This window comes from Triturus cristatus, chromosome 2_2, assembly GCF_964204655.1.
Source record: "Triturus cristatus chromosome 2_2, aTriCri1.1, whole genome shotgun sequence".
Taxonomy (NCBI): Eukaryota; Metazoa; Chordata; class Amphibia; order Caudata; family Salamandridae; genus Triturus; species Triturus cristatus.
Genome location: NC_140582.1, coordinates 711565316 through 711579633, shown reverse-complemented (window position 1 = coordinate 711579633; position 14318 = coordinate 711565316). Strand labels below are relative to the sequence as shown.

The following is a 14318-nucleotide window of genomic DNA, read 5'->3' as shown; positions in this document are numbered from 1 at the left end:
TCTTTATACATTTTGTTTTGGTCTTCCAGTAACCCTATCATCAGCCATTTTAATCTAAGAAGTTACTCTTCTTTTCTTTGCTTTATTTTTATGAATTTTATTTATTTTGATCTTCAAGGGGGTCTCACTTCTCCTTCATCAATCTGTTCAACAATTATTTCTTCATCACTTTCTTTATTCAAATCTAGATTCTCAAAATCTTCAAGAATCACATAGGTCCATTCAGGACCTTTGGACTTATTGTTCAAAATTCTCAGTCTTTGACTCCTTCGTCGGGGTTTTCCAGTCAATTCCCCAGACTGATTAGAGATTTAATTTACTTGCTCAGGTTCTTCACTTATTGTCTTTAAGTGATACTTTAATCTTTTAACACCACCTGGCCAATTATCACCTTTTATGACCTTTTAGGCGTGTACTGCACTTTCACTCTCCTCGTCTCTTTCAAGTATTCTTTTATTTTCGTTATGTTGTGGCACAATTTGATTATCTTTGTCTTCAGTCCCTCTCTATCTGTCCTTGTTCAGGGCTTATTGTTGTGACTTCATCTGCCTGAACGTGTTCTTCTTCCTCTATCTGGTCCTGTTCAGGTCTTATTTTAACTTGTTCTTCTTCTTCCTGAACTTGTTCTTCTGTTCCTAACTGGTCCTGCTCAGGTCTTACTGCACTTTGCTTTTCTGCTGCCTGAACGTGTTCTTCTAGTCCTATCTGGTTCTTCTCAGGGTCTCCAACAGTTTTATTCACCCTTTCCTGAGCTTGTTCTTCTACACCTGTCTGATCCTCTCTAGTTTCCTATCTTTCTAGACTGGTTCTGCTTCTCATTTTAATAATCACCTCAGGTATGTCAACCACTGGTAACCATTCTTCCTGACTTGTGCTTGGTTGTTCTTGATCAGCTACTTCAGAATATTCTAGATTCTTCAGCTGTACAACCTTCAGCACCTTCAACTGCTTGTGTCAGTTGTGGTTCCCTTTCCTCAGGAGCTGGTACTCTTTGGTATGACTGGCATGTATCCAGTTTGGCAAACCTGCACATTTCACTGCTGTTGTTGTAACCAGGCTTATCCCACCTGAGAGATAGGCATGCCTGTCGGGTGTGATTCTTCACTCCCACCCAGTCTCCGGGATTTAGATCATGTGCTTGATCCGGCTGCCTGGCACCTGCGTCTTCTCCAACCTGGTGAGAGACAGAACGCACTAGGTCAGCCAAACCTTTACAATAATCTAGTACCAGATCATCAGTTATACTCAACAATTTGTGTCCTGGTATAAATGCTAGTCTCATTGCTCTTCCCATGAGTATTTCATGGGGACTCAATCATGTGTTTCTGTTAGGAATGTTTCTGAGTCCCATCAGAACAAGAGGTAATGCATCTGGCTAACACAGTGATGTGGATGCACACACCTTTGCCAGTCTTGATTTGATTGTGCCATTCATTTGTTCTACCACACCAGAAGCCTCTGGGCGATCTGCACAGTGCAGTTTTTGTTCAATATTAAATGCTTCACAGATTAACCGAATTATTTCAATATTAAAGTGAGATCCTCTATCTGATTCCACAGTTACTGGAAAACCAAACCGCGCAATTAGCTCCCTCAACAGCAGTCTGGCAACTGTTATGCTGTCATTTCTAGTAGTAGGGTATGCCTCCACCCACCGTGAGAACAATCAAACTATGACAAGGACGTACTTCAATCCCCTGCATGGTGGTAGTTGGATAAAATCTACCTGCAACCTCACAAAAGGTCCTCCTGCCTTACCAATTCTTCCCCAACTGACCACTGTTTTTCTGCCTGGGTTTTTTTGTTGACAAGTTAAGCATCTCTGGTAAAGACTTTCTGCGACAGCCCTAAATCTCGGATTATACCAATCCTGTCTAAAGAGCCTGATCATGGCGTCCCTGCCTACGTGTGTGTCTCCAGGATACATTCGGGCCATTTGAGAGAGTAAACAATTTGGCATTACTGGTCTGCCATCTTGGTAAATCCACACATCATCCTCTGTTCTCCTTTGACACCCTGTTTTTATTCACTCCTCCTTTTCACTCACTTCCACCTCATCCTGTAATTGTCTCACTTCATCCCATGTTTCTAGTGCTGAGATTAGCATAAGTTGGCATTGTATTCCACTTGTTTCAATTTTCCTGTTTAGTGCCATTTTATTTCTGGCACAGTGCTGGGCAACCTGGTCAGCATATCGATTACCAGCTACCATATAGTAATTTCCTGACTGATGTGCAGCACAGTTGACCACTGCCACTTCTTTTGGCAATTGTATTGCTTCCAACAGTTCTTTCACAAATTTTCCATTTTCAATAGGGGATCCTGAAGAAGTTATGAAATCCCTCTGCATCCAGAGCTGGCCAAAGTCATGCACAATCCCGTAACCATACTGGCTATCAGTGTAAGTGGTTACTTTCCAATTCCTCCCAATTTTGCATGCTTTAATTAAAGCTATCAATTTGGCTACTTGTGCAGACTTGACTCCTGGTAAATAGGATGCTTCGACTATTCCAGCCAATGTGCATACGGCATAAGCGGCGCTTAATCCTCCTTCCTCATGTCTCATACACGAGCAATCTACAAATAGCTCATGTTCAGTTTCTTTCAGGGGCTCTTCCAGTATGTCTGGACGGGGCTTGGTGCATAACTCAGTGACATCGAGACAGTCATGCTCAACTTCATCTCTTACTTCTTCCCCACATACATCTGGTAATAAAGTAGCAAGGTTTAATATAGTACACCTGACAACTGTCACGTTTTCTGCTCCTGAAATGATTCTTTCGTACTTTGTCATCCGACTAGGGGTACGGTACTGTTCGTGTTCTAGTCAAAAGAATTTCCACTGAATGTGGAACAAATACTTTTACAGGATGTCCCATCACAATGGACTCACTTTGTTCAAGACTCATACAGGTAGCAGCTACTGCTTTTAAACAGCCAGGTAATGCTGGTGCTACAGGGTCCAAAGTAGCAAAAAAGTACGCTACTGGACGTCTCATCAAACCATGTCGTTGGGTTAACACTGAAAGGGCACAATTTTCTCTTTTACAACAGAATAGTGCAAATTCTTTTGTATAGTCTGGCATACCTAGAGCTGGAGCTTCACACAAACAATTTCGTAATTTCACAAAAGCTTCCATGCTTTCATCATCCAAAACTACTGGGTTCTTTGCCCGTTTCCGTGTCATCTGTATTAGGGGTTTAGCTAACAAAGAAAAACCTACAATCCACTGCCTACAATACCACACTACACCAAGAAACATCCTGATTTCTCTCTGGGTTTGTGGTAACTGCATTTGTTTTATTATTTTTATTCATTCAGGGGTCACTTTTCTCACTCCTGTTTCTATTTGGTGTCCCAAATATTTGACTCCAGTTCGAGAAATTTGTAATTTCTCTGGAGACACTTTGTGTCCTCCATCAGCCAAATGGTTTAACAAGGCAATTGAATCAGTAACCCAGTCATCTCGCTATTTTGATGCAATTAGCAAGTCGTCAATATATTGGACCAGGACTGAATTTCTGGGCATCACTAGTGTTTCTAGACACTTTTCAAAATTTGATTGCAAATTGAAGAACTCTCTGTATACCCTTGAGGAACTCGATTCCATACTAAAATACAATCCTCTTTTTTTTTTTTTTAAACACTTTATTAAGTTTTTCATGAGAAGGAGCAATGGGTTACAAATTGCATGAATCACATTAAACATATATATGGTAGAGGAGACAATGCAGGTGACAAGTGCCAACCTGTAAACAAATGTAGAAAGTGCGAGATTGCATTCATATAACGCCTCAGGATAACCTGAGGTCTACCAATCATGTACATTGCTTTGTATTACATACCCATCCTTCAAGATATTGTACTCATGGGGGGGCAGTGCCCGTACAAAATTCCCACAACTTCCGAAACTCCCAATCCCACCCGAAACCCACCCACCATACCAAACCATGCCGCAAATAAAACTTCAGTCTGAGTGTCGCTAGGCACTCCCCCGGAGGGGGGGGGAAGAGAAGAGGGGAAGGAAAACACATCCCAAGCGCGCGGCAGGGGAAGGAAGTTGTCTGAACAGCGCCGCATTAGGGGAGTATTAGATAAATGAAAAACCAAGAGGGCACAGGGGAGGCGGTAGGTACAACCACTCCACACCTGAATGCGGCCTCCAACAATTGGGACACGTCCTCGCCCAATGCCAGGGGACAGGTTCCATCAATCACCACGCCCAATCGCTGACATACATCCCGGCTCATACAGGGGGATTCAGGAGATCTCGGGGGGAGGCCCCCTCAGTCCCTTCCACCCCCCCACCTCACCCTTAAACAGCTCAGTTAGGTGCGCCCATTCCAAGGATATAGGACGCTTTCGCAGCCCCCGACTCTCCTCACGGTATAGGGCCTCGCGCTCCGCCACCGCCCATCTCAACACCTCCTCTCCTCAGGCCTCCACCCGCGGCGGGGCTCGTGATTTCCAACGCTGCGTTATCAGGCGTTTTGCCAGCGCTAATGACAGGTTGGCAAAACGACGCAACAGTTTCGCTTTAAGGGGGAGTGGCAAGAGACCCAATAAACAAGCCTTTGCTACGTCCCAGGAGGGGCGCTCAGTGATTGCACTTAAGATTTGTGTTATCCCACCCCAGTATCCTCGCAACACCGGGCAGAGCCACAGCATGTGCATCAGGCCAGCATCCGGCGCCGGGCAACGAGGACAGGCCGTAACTGCCGTGTTGTACATCTTACCGAGCGCATGGGGTGTAAGGTAAGCCCTGTAGAGGACAAATAATTGGATCGTTTTCAGCCTGCAATTGTGGGACACTTTCTTAGGGTATTCCAGGATAAAGGACCACTCTCTATCACTAAATGCCCGGGACAAATCCGCTTCTCACCGCAGCCTGAGAGGAGCTAAGGAGATCTGTGTGTGTTCCCGGAGGCCCCGGTACAGCCAGCGAACCAGGAAGCGTCCATTGCCCATTATATGCAGGGAGCGTAGGAGGTGGAATGTTGAGGGTTCTGCTGGTGCCGCCCGCCACTGCGCCCGGATGTACCGGGAGATCGCTGCATGAAGCAAAAACTGGGTATCAGGTACCCCATTTACCCACACAAAATCCACGTGTGGCATCAGACTGCCTTCCTGAAAAAAGGCTCCAAGTGTCTCCACCCCCTGTTGCGTCCAACTCCGTAATCGCCCGGCACCCAGAATTCCCTGCCTCGTAGGGAGACCACACAGCGGCATGTTAGGGGAGTATGGATTTTGGATTTTTGTATATTTACATGCCTTCGACCAATAATGAAGTGCTATCTTCAAGAGGGCCGGGGGATCTGATGGCCTAGGGGCACCGGGGCACAACAGCGATTGTAAGGTGCCACGTGCTAATTGTGGCGGGGTGTAGCCGATCTCAAACAGGTTTTCCCTGCCAGCCAGTATGCCAGCCACTGCAGTTGACCAGCAATGCAATACGCCCTTAAGTCGGGCGCCCCCACTCCCCCCGCGCCGCTCGGTAGTCGCAGGTTCGCTAATGCCACCCTGCGCCTCCCTGCGCCCCAGACCAACGAGGTCAGCAGTACATCCAACTCTCGAAAGATCCAAGTGGGGTATACCACCGGGATGTTGACAAAATGGTAAAGCAGGCGAGGCAGCATCAACATCTTAGATATCGCTACTCGTCCCGCGACAGTAAGGGGCAGTGTATTCCAGAATGCGATTTGGGAGCGTAACGAAGAAACTGTGCGTACCAGGTTACCTGCTATGACATCCGGTACTGATCGATAAATATTAATCCCCAAGTATTTAAAAGTGACTGGTGCCATCCTAAAGGACAAGGGCCCGAAACGGAGCTCCGGAGCCGCGATCGCACCTTCAAAGGAATAGGCTACAGACTTAGAAGCATTAAGGTGCAGTCCGGATACCTCCCCGAAGAGAAGAAAAAGATCTGCCACCTCCCCCTTGTCGGCCTGGAGATCGCGAAAATACAGCAGCATGTCGTCTGCATAAAGCGAGACTGAATGCAGGACACCCTCCATCGGAATGCCATGGGGGATCATGGCCCGCCTAAGGTTCTGGGCCAGTGGTTCAAGCGCCAATACAAACAAAATGGGCGATAATGGGCAGCCCTGGCGCGTACCCCGAAAAATAGGGTAGGCCGCGGAGATTATCGAACCTGTCTTTGCCCTGGCTGTGGGGACGGCGTAGAGCAGCCGAATCCAAGCACCCAATTCTGGGGGAATGCCCATCTTGGCCAGTACTGCCAACATATAGGACCAACTTACAGTGTCGAATGCCTGCGATATGTCCAAGGATAGACATCCTGCCCCCGCAGGATGAAGCCCGGAGGCATACAGGATTGCGTGGAAGCGCCGGAGATTCAGCGACGTACTCCTCTGTGGAACGAAACCGCATTGGTCTGTATGAATCAACCGCGATAGAAGCGGGAGAAGACGGTTGGCAAGAAGTTTACTAAGAATCTTATATTCTGTATTCAGGATTGATAGAGGCCGGTAGGAAGACATTTCTAAGGGATCTTTATCTGGCTTTAAAAGGGATGTGACAATCGCCTCCCGAGTGGTAGAGGGCAGCCTCCCTTCTGCAAGTGATGTCGTATAGAGTTGTAGTAGTTTGGGAATTAATAGAGGAGAGAATGTGGAGTAAAATTCGATGGGTAGTCCGTCAGAGCCGGGTGTCTTCCCACGGGCTAAAGACTTGATAGCCACTCTGATCTCGGCCAGAGTAATCGGCTCCTTTAAGTCGTGGATTTCTGCTGTGGATAGCACTGGTAAGTTCGCCCGCTCCAAGAACTCAGTCACCATGTCTGCGCCCGGCGCCGGATGCGCTCCATAGAGTGCCTCGTAATGGGTCCGAAACGCCAAGTTTATCCCCAATTGGGTCTGGATTTGTCCATGCTGCGCGGTGTTAATAGCCAGGATGGGAGTAGGGCAGGCCGGGGGGGCAATCAGCCGAGCTAATAACGTGCCCGCTCTGTCAGCCTCCGAGTGCGTACGCTGGGTGTACGCCTTGTAATCTATTAAGCGAAGACGCTCTAGAGCCTCCGCATACTTAACTCTGGCCGCCTGTAAGGGTTCCTCTGCCTGTTCGTCCCGTTGGGCCGCTACTTCATATTCCTGCAACGTCGCCTCCAGGTCTGTCAGGTCCCGGATCACCTCCCTACGGGTTCCCACCAGGGAGCTCAGGGACACCCCCTGTATAGAGACCTTAAAGGCTTCCCATTCTATGGAATGTGACGAGGCTGTGCCTTCGTTAACAGTAAAGTATGCGGTGATCGCCTTTTGTAAGGTATCACGGAAGACCTGGTCTTCTAATTGAAGGGGTTGCATCCTCCAAGTCGGTATCGGTGCCGGAAATCGGCCCCACTGGAGGCGCAATTCAAGAGGGTTGTGATCGGATATGGTTTTGCCCAAGTACGTGCAGTGTGAAACCGCAAAGGACAAAGTCGGCGAGCCCAAGACGTAATCCAAGCGTGTATGCAAGTGATGGGGATAAGAGTAAAAGGAGTACTCCCTATCAGTCGGGTGCTGTGCTCTCCAAAGATCCAGCAAGTTCCAACCCCGTGCCCATTGACCCAGGGCCGCAGCGCGGGTTCTCGCAACAGTGCCAGCTAGTGGAGGGTGCGATCGATCTAGTTCGACATCAAACACAGCATTCAAATCTCCCCCAAGCAACCAGGGACAATCACTCCAGTCAGACAGGGCTATGGAAACCCGGGAGAGGAATTGGGCATAATCTACATTAGGGGCGTATAGGGAGCCCAGCACAATGGGCAATCCATCCAAGAGGCCACGCAATAACACATACCTACCCAGATCATCAATCCGGCTCTCTAACAGGGAAAAGGGGACTCCTGCCTCGAGCCATATTGCAGCCCCTCTAGAAAAGGCGTAGTATGAAGTGGCATAGAATTGATCCCTCCAACGCTTTTGCAATTTCAGGGACTCGGCAGTGAGTAGGTGAGTTTCTTGAAAACATACTTTCTGAGCCTTGCGGCGGTGCAATTGGGCCAATACCCGGTGGCGTTTCTGAATGGAGCCCATTCCCCTTACATTCCAGGAGATCAGAACATACAAGCTTGGGACTGACATCATATTTGGAGAAAAATCACCTCCCTCCCCCAACCCCCCCAGACCGCGCGACAGACCTATAAACAATAAACTTTGTTACCCAATACTGGGTCCGACGCCCCAACTGCGTCCGACCAAACTGTAAACGAAACATAATTACAAAATCTGAACCAGTGCTATCACCTAGTGGGGGAGAAAGTAAACTACACATTAAGTGATCAGATGCTTGTACAAATCGTGGAAGTGCCCAAGACAGGGCAGGCCGGGGAACTACTCATACATGTCCGGATTATACCTCATTGTCCAATAGCCCACTGAGGTGAGCAGACTGCATATGAGTTACCTCAAATTAAATAGGGAAGGGGGGTGGGGGGGTTACACTCCCAAGCGCACCGCCGGAGAGCGATCCCCGCAATACTGAGACGAGGTTCAGATGTCAGTCTGGGAGGCTCTCAAGGGGGTCCTTGCACAGGTGAGTGGAATCCGACGGAAACAGCGCCACGCTGCCATCCGTGTCCGAGTCTAAGGAATGCCCTACGGATGGACTAGTGCTAATCGGTGGCCGGGTAGATCGAAAGGATGAGGCTGAACACAGTGCTTCATGTTGGCCCTCACGGATTTGCTGCTGCTGCTGGAGGCCGTGCTCTGTGTTAGCATAGTCTTTTTCCGCCTACGCGGGGGTCGCTGCGACTGCGGCTGCGAAGCATCCAGTCGCCTAGCCGGGAGAACCTCCGGGAAGTGCCTGTCCAGCCAGTCCCATGCACTGTCTGGCGTGTCGAAGAAGATAGCCCGGTTTTGATGGACCACACTCAGTTTGGCTGGAAAAAGCAGCGCGAAGGGGAGGCCTGCAACTCGGACCCGTGCCTTTACCTCCATGAAGGAGAAGCGTTTTCGCTGAACTGCCTGCGTATAGTCCGGGAAGATGAGGACGGTGGCATTATCTACAAGTAGGTGATGCCGATCCCTATAATTAAGGATTCGTGCCAAGATAGGGCGGGGGTTGGCTCCCGGCGGAGGTCGTCTCGCAGGAACGCGGTGCGCCCTTTCCACAGTAAAGTGGGGGGATAATCCCATGGGGGCCACCACCATTCGCAGCCAGTTTTCAACGTGTGTCGTGGGGTTCGGGCCCTCCACGCCCTCCGGGTATCCCACTATCCGAAGGTTGTTGCGGCGCGCGGGCCCCTCCGCATCATCGGCCCGGGTCTGAAGGGCATCGATTTGCTGGCGCATGAGGTTAAGCTGTTCGGTATGTGCCGCCAACCGGGTCACCAAAGGCTCCACTGTCTGGTCCGTGTGTCGCACCTTGTCCGCCAGCTTCCTGTGATCATCCTTCAGGAGCTTCAGCTCCACCGAAATCGCCCCCAGCTGGCCTTCCAATGCCGATCGAGTGTCTCTGATCTCTTTGAGGATCACATCCAGTTTGTCCGGGGATGGAGTCGGCGACCCCGCCGACGGACCCGGGCGTTCATCCGCACAATCCGGGGGCCGCGACCCGGTGTCCCCACCGGGCGGCTGCACAGGTACCCTGGGCCTACCCTTACCCATCGCAGTACCAAGGGGAAGGGGGGGGGGGCGACAATCCAGGAAGGTTGGACGTATTCTTGAGGACTTTCGTCCCAGGCAATATGCTTCACGCATGGCAGAGGGAAGCGCAGCCAACCGGGCAACTACGCGCACCTCCACAGCCGCCCCCAGTCCAGGCACAAGCCCCCGCAAGGCAGGTCGGCAACCAAGCCCACACGGTGTTCAGGCACGTAAGGATCTACAAGGAAGGGGCCTCCCAGCGTAAAGCTAGTCTATCCAAGGACCACAGAGTCTTCCTGATATTAGGGATCCGCTATGGGACCACCAACGCTGCGCTCCCGGTAGCATGGTTCCAGGCGGTAATCTCAGTTCATAGCCCCAGCCAACAACTCACCAACACCAGTTCGCTGAGCCGCCACTGATGCGTGGCGCGAGGAAAGCCTCCGGTCCGAGGCCCAACGCCGCCGTTCCCACGCGCTCCTCCACAGCGGTCCCGTACAGTCACTCAATCCAGCGTGGGTCCGACAGCGGGTGCCCATCCACGGGTCCCAGGATCGCCACGGTAGCCCCCACCGCAGCTAGTCGCCACCCGGTAGGTGTCGTACCCCGGAGGTCGCCAGTATCACCAGGGGGCCCCCCAGCAGGTGCACCGTCCTGCAGGCGAGCAACTGGCCACGAGACACAGCAGGCCCCCGGAGGCAGCCCCCCAGTCATCACAATTCCACCCCGGGCCTCCGGCCCCCTTGCCACCGACCTGTAGCGCGATGGGGTTCCAGGATCAGCACGCCATCAGGGACATCTCCGTCCCGCACTCCATCAGTGTGCTCTTGGGCGCTCCGGTCTAGGCCAGCAGGACAGGCTGGATGTCACGTTGCTTCAGGCTGAGCAGGCCCACCGGGCACCACAGCCGGTGCCCAGGGATGTATCCCAGAGGCGCCGTAGCGGGTTGGTATGTGGGCGCAGCGGATACACTCCGCAGGAGGGGCCGGAACACCCAGGCACAATCGGCAGTCTCCCTCCACCAGGCCGCAATGCGGGAGGTTGAGTGCGCCCTGCAGCCGCACGTCGCTGTACGTCCGGAGGCTCTGCTGCACTCGAAAGCCGCCACAGTACTTCAATCGGGAGCGGTGACCCGTGCCGCATCCACAGGATCACCAGAGCAGTCCGCCGGCCTACAGGGGCATCGTCCGGGAGACAGACACCACCCCAGCTCATGGGAATGCTGCGATTTACAGGATAATGGAGCCCCCGGCCCGGAGCTCAACTAAGAAGCGTCCGCCATCTCCGGCTACTAGCCACGCCGCTCCTAAAATACAATTCTCAAACTTAAATGAAAAGAGATACTGGCTGTCTGGGTGTAAATTAATATAGAAAAATGCTTGGCATAAATCAATTACAGTAAACCATCCTGCATCCATGGTATTTGATACAGAATCACTGCTGTATTTGGCACTATTGGGCAACAAGGCACGACAATCTTATCAATCTTTCGTAAATCTTGCACTATCCGGTATTTTCCGCTAGGCTTTTTAATGCCAATTATAGGTGAATTACAAGGACTGCTCATTATTTTCTTCAAAATGCCCTGTTTAATCATTTGATCAATTTTTGCTGCAACACCTGCTTTAACTTCAGGGCTCATTTTGTATTGCCTAGTATTTGGGTAGACTGCACCTTCTTTCACAGTCACCTTTACTACATTTGTCATTAACCCTACTTCTTTTCCAGTGAAATCCCACACCTCTGGATTCACAGTGGTTTTGAATTCATCTGGTAAAACATCTTTTGTAATTTTAGAATACATCTCATCTATTTCTGTGCCTTGTTTTGCCAGCATTATTTTATAGACACCGTCTTCATCAGGGGTCTGAATCCCACCACCATCCGGTGTGCAATAAATTGTGCAGTTCATTTTCCACAACAAGTCTCTTCCTAGCAAGTTTACTGGACTAGAGTCGCATACCACAAATTTGTGCATTTCTTTGAAATTGCCAATGCGCTAAGGTATTAGAGATATCCCTGGTCATATCTATATTGTTAGTGGCACTAATGAGTCCTATTTCTGCTGATATAAGTTCATCCTGTAGCCTCCTTATTTCCTCTTTCTCTCTTTTATTTGTTCGAAGTGAATATGACATAGTCTCGCCCCGGACCCCTGCTTTCAACGTGTCCCACACAACCTCTATTGATGAGCTATTAATATTTTCTGTTAGGAATTTTGGTATCCAATCTTTCATGTGGGTAAGATACTGAGGGTCATATAATAATGCTTTTTCAAATGACCACAGGTTAGGCTCTGATTTAACTAAGCTAGTAGTCAATGTACAAAAAAGGGGGTTGTGATCAGATAATACCCGGGGCAGTTTGACAGTTTGGGAGGTCCTAATTAATGAGCTTGAGAGTAAAATGTAGTCGATTCTGGTATGTGTACGATGTGGATTTGAATAAAAGGTATATCCAGGGTCGCCAGTGTTAAAATTAGCAGTCTGACAGCTATCCACAAGTCCATGTACAAGACATAGATCTTTAAGAGAGCGGAATACTTTGGGTTTTCGACCTTTATAGACCTAGTCATCCTTTAAGGACCAATTAATCGGAAGGTTTATATTGAAGTCCCCACATACCAAGGCCGGAAGAGGCCAGTGTGTTAATTCATTGGAGACCTCATCAAAGACCGCGGGGTCATCTATATTGCTCCCATAAATGGCGCAAATTGTTATTTTTTGCCCTGTTTGATAACTGCAATCGGTGATAGCCCAGCGGCCAAACTTATCAGTTTTAGAGTTATTAAACACCAAGCCGCTCCTTTTAGCCAGAATAGCCACACCCCGATTTTTAACCCCTTGTGAAGTAGCGCACACCAATTTATAACCTAGTGTATTTAACAGCTGGCTCTGGGACCCTTCAATGTGAGTTTCCTGCATGCATACGACATTAGCTCCCCAGTTTTGTAGCCCGATAGCAACCATTTGCCTTTTCTTAAAGTCGTTTAAACCACCAATGTTCAGAGATAATACCTTTATCACAGCCATGCTGATAAAGGAAGAGTGCCATAATTTATATCCCAGGTGTTCTGATTTCCTGTGATCCCTATTACCATTTCCTTATTCCTTTTTAACATAAGTTTAATACCCTTTATGTTTAACCTGTCCGGTTTTCCCCCCTCCCCTTTACCCTCCCCCCACCCACCACCACCTTTGAAGGTTACCTGGGCCAGTCTGGTCCAGGGGTGTGACATCTGCGCAAGCAGGTCCTGTGAACTAGGCTATTTTGATTTAAATAAGATGCTTATTTTTATGGGTGATCCAAATTCTAAGACATTTAGATTCCCCGAGCCAATCAAGCTAAATTCCACAAGTTCCCCAAGGTATATCTGCTACAAAATAAGAATTATAATAATTAATTAATCTTATATATCTTCTTTTTTACTACGAGATATATATTTGCTTTAGGTTATTTCCCTGAGTGTCGGGAGGCTGTCTCTGAGATTTCCCGAAGATAATTCTCCGCCTGTATTTCACTATTAACATTTCTTGTGACACCTTTAAATATAATTTTCAAACGTGCTGGATTTTGAAGAAATATTTTTGCTCCAGCTTTTTCAAATGGTTCAAATAGCTGACGCATTTTCCACCTTCGCTCCACAGTGGCATGAGCGAAGTCTGGCCTGGCAAAAAAGTTAAACCCCTTATGTTCTCTTTGGGTAGTAGGTCTTGCAAGATCGTAGATTTTTTCACGAAGGAGAAAGTTCCCAAAGTAGACCAACATTGCCCTTGGAAATTTATTTTGTTTGTTAGAGTTTTTTGGTAGCATTAAGGGGAAGCGATGGGTTCGCTGGACTTCCCTCTCCATGTCCCAGACATCCAGTTCTGGAAATGATGTTTTGAGTGAAGCAACCATTGCCGCTCTGGCATCGTTTCCTTCAAAATTTTCCGGGATTCCGAGAAACCTTAAATTGTTTCTTCTGGATCTGTTTTCATGATCCTCCACTTTGGCCATGAGATCTCTTATTATTCCGTCTTGTTCTGTTTCCTTTATTTGGAGCGTCGCCACATCAGTTTCAAGATTCTCCGTACGAGTTTCTACCATGACCATTCTTTCCGAGATCTCAGAGCAAATACTGCCCACTTTCTTAACGGCACCTTGCAACTTTTCAATTGCTATGCGATTCTTTTGACTCTCTTTTTTCACATCCTCATGAAAGTTTTTTATTGAGTGGAGCACCTGGCTCAGCGAAGGTTCGGGGGTTTTAGCTTGATATATTTCCTGATTTTCCTGTATATCTGAGTTTTGACTTGGTATTTCCTCTGCTAATTTAATCCTTGGGCTTCTTCGAGGAGGATTAGATCTATCGTTAGCGTAGTCCGTATTATTGCCAGGATCTGTAGTTTCCTCATTCAGCACGTCTCGTTCTCTTTTGTGTTTTGGCCTTTTTCCCCCCCCCCCCACTTTTTTTTTTCCTTATGTTGATTTCGCTAAGCACTCTTGAATCATTAGGGCCAGAGATCTCCAGCGATACGGTTCCCCTTCGCGTGCTTGGGCTTGATTCTCGTGAGTTGCTTAGTTGACTAGAGTCACTAGAGATAGACATCCCTGTTTCGTATAGTTCTGAATCGGAGTCTTCATTCAAGAGAGAATGTACTTCTTCCCCCAGTGGAGGATCTTGTAAATTGAGAGAGTTGGGAAAGGGTATTGACTTCCTATCCTGGTACAGAAATTGTTTTTGT

At 48.7% G+C, this 14318-nt stretch overlaps 1 protein-coding gene across 1 annotated transcript in view; it reads left to right on the top strand.

Moving 5' to 3' along the window:
• The window catches only part of CENPU (centromere protein U), a 620628-nt gene that overhangs the window by 7002 nt on the left and 599308 nt on the right, over nucleotides 1-14318 (top strand). The gene's annotated exons all lie outside the window — the stretch shown is intronic.